We start from the raw sequence: 3,080 nt of genomic DNA on the forward strand, positions 1-3,080 counted from the left end.
CCATCGAGGCTCGGGGCTGTACCGGTAGCTATGTGGTTAATCTCTCTCCCATGTACTTCAATACAATGATCTCATGAGCTGCTTTACATGATTGAGATCCATATGATGAGCTTTGTATCGCTACTAGTTGTGTGCTACTCATGTGATGTTATTAAAGTAGTCTATTCCTCCTGCGTGGTGTAAAGGTGACTAGTGTGTGCACCGTGTGGTTCTTGTCGTAGGCTATGATCATGATCTCTTGTAGATTGTGGAGTTAATTATCATTATGATAGTATTGATGTGATCTATTCCTCCTTCATAGTGTAATGTGGACGAGTGTGTGCGCTATGTTAGTTCTTGGTTTATTTTGCAATGATCTATTATGCTCTAAGGTTATTTAAATATGAACATTGAATTGTGGAGCTTGTTAACTCCGACATTGAGGGTTCGTGTAATCCTACGCAATGTGTTCATCATCCAACAAAAGAGTGTATGTAGCACATATGAGAAAGAGTTATTTATTATGCGATCAATGTTGAGAGTGTCCACTAGTGAAAGTGTAATCCCTAGGCCTTGTTCCTAAATATCGCTATCGCTGCTTGTTTCTTGTTTCTCTGCGTTACTACTTGCTGCGTTACTACTGCTCATACTTATTTATACCACCTGTATTTCACTATCTCTTCGCCGAACTAGTGCACCTATTAGGTGTGTTGGGGACACAAGAGACTTCTTGCTTTGTGGTTGCGGGGTTGCATGAGAGGGATATCTTTGACCTCTTCCTCCCTGAGATCGATAAACCTTGGGTGATCCACCTAAGGGAAACTTGCTGCTGTTCTACAAACCTCTGCTCTTGGAGGCCCAACACTGTCTACAAGAATAGAAGCACCCGTAGACATCAATGTTCTACTTCACTTTGGAATTCCTTAAACTTCTCGAAAGTTTCGGATTTATGTTTCATGAAATAGATATACCCATATCTACTCAGATCATCTGTGAAGGTTAGAACATAACGATAACCACCGCGCGAGGCTACACTCATTGGTCCGCACACATCGGTATGTATGATTTCCAATAAGTACTGTAGTTCGCTCCATAATACCGAGAGAATGGAGTCTTAGTCATTTTTCCCATTAGACATGCTTCGCATCTATCAAGTGACTCAAAGTCAAGTGATTCAAGTAATCCATCGGTATGGAGTTTCTTCATGCGTTTCACTCCAATATGACCAAGACGACGAGTGCCACATATAAGTAGAATTATCATTCAATTTAATTCGCTTAGCATCAATGTTATGAACATGTGTATCACTACTATCGAGATCTAATAGAAATAAACCATTCTTCTCAGGTGCTTGACCATAAAAGATATTATTCATAAAAATAGAACAACCATTATTCTCAGACTTGAATGAATAACCGTCTTGCATTAAACAAGATCCAGATATAATGTTCATGCTCAACGCGTGTACAAAATAACAATTATTGAGGTTTAAAACTAATCCCGAAGGTAGATGTAGAGGAAGTGTGCCGACAGCGATCACATCGACCTTGGATCCATTTCCAACGCGCATCGTCACTTCATCCTTCAATAGTCTTCATTTATTCCGTAGTTCCTATTTCGAGTTACAAATATGAGCAACCGAACCAGTATCAAATACCCAGGTACTAGTACGAGAACCAGTAAGATAAACATCTATAACATGTATATCAGATATACCTTTCTTCTTCTTGGCAAGGCCGCTCTTCAGATCAGCCAAATACTTGGAGAAATTACGCTTCCAGTGTCCCTTCTCCTTGTAGTAATAGCACTCAGCATCAGGCTTAGGGCCAGTCTTAGGTTTCGCAGGAGGTGTGGCAGCTTTCTTGCCACCCTTCTTGAATTTTCCTTTAGACTTTCCCTGTTTCTTGAAACTGGTGGTCTTGTTGACCATCAACACTTGGTGCTCTTTCTTTATCTCAATCTCAGCAGATTTCAGCATGGCGAAGAGTTCAGGTAACTCTTTGTTCATGTTCTGCATATTGTAGTTCATCACAAAGTTCTTGTAACTAGGTGGCAGTGATTGAAGGACACGATTAATCCCCAGTCTGTTAGGAATCACTATTCCCAAGTCACTGAGTTTCTTCGCATGCTCGGTCATGGCGAGCATGTGCTCACTAACGGAGCTGCCTTCTTTCATCATGCAACTGAAGAAGTGTTTCGATGCTTCATAGCATTCCACGGCCGCATGAGTTTCAAAGATAGCTTTCGGCTCATTGACCAACTCATGAGGATCGTGGTTCTCAAAACGTTTTTGAAGATCGGCTTCCAGAATGCAAAGGATGGCACACTGAACTTGAGAGTACCGAGTTTTCCGAGTCGCATAAACATTCTTTACTTCATCGGTTTCAGTTTCTGCAGGAGGGTCACCTAGCGGTGCATCAAGCACATATTGCAGGTTTCCACCAGCGAGGAAAATCCTCACATGACGGAACCAGTCGGTGAAGTTGCTACCATTGCTCTTAAGCTTTTCTTTCTCTAGGAAGCTGGTTAAAATTGATTGATGGGGACGCCATGATCTACAACATATATTTGCAATAGTTTAGACTAAGTTTATGACAAATTGAGTTCAAATTTTAATTTAACAAAATTAAAAATCTAGCTGAACTCCCACTCAAAACAATATCCCTCGGACTGTCTTAGTGATCACACAAACCAAATCCACTACACCAAGCCCGATCATCACGAGACAAGATGTAACTTCAATGGCGAACACTCAAAGTGTTCATCATATCAATCATATGATTCATGCTCTACCTTTCGGTATCCCGTGTTCCAAGACCATTTCTGTACATGCTAGTCTCGTCAAGGCAACCTTAGTATCCGCATGTGCAAATCTGACTTGCACCCGTTGTATTCACATGTTGAATCTATCACACCCGATCATCACGAGATGCTTCGAAACGACAAGTCTTGGCAGCGGTGCTACTAAGGATGAACACTTTATTATCTTGATATTTTAGTGAGAGGGATCATCTTATAATGCTACCGTCGCGATCTAAGCAAAATAAGATGCATAAAAGGATTAACATCACATGCGGTTCATATGTGATATGATATGGCCC

Source organism: Lolium rigidum, chromosome 6 (assembly GCF_022539505.1).
Source record: "Lolium rigidum isolate FL_2022 chromosome 6, APGP_CSIRO_Lrig_0.1, whole genome shotgun sequence".
Classification (NCBI taxonomy): Eukaryota; Viridiplantae; Streptophyta; class Magnoliopsida; order Poales; family Poaceae; genus Lolium; species Lolium rigidum.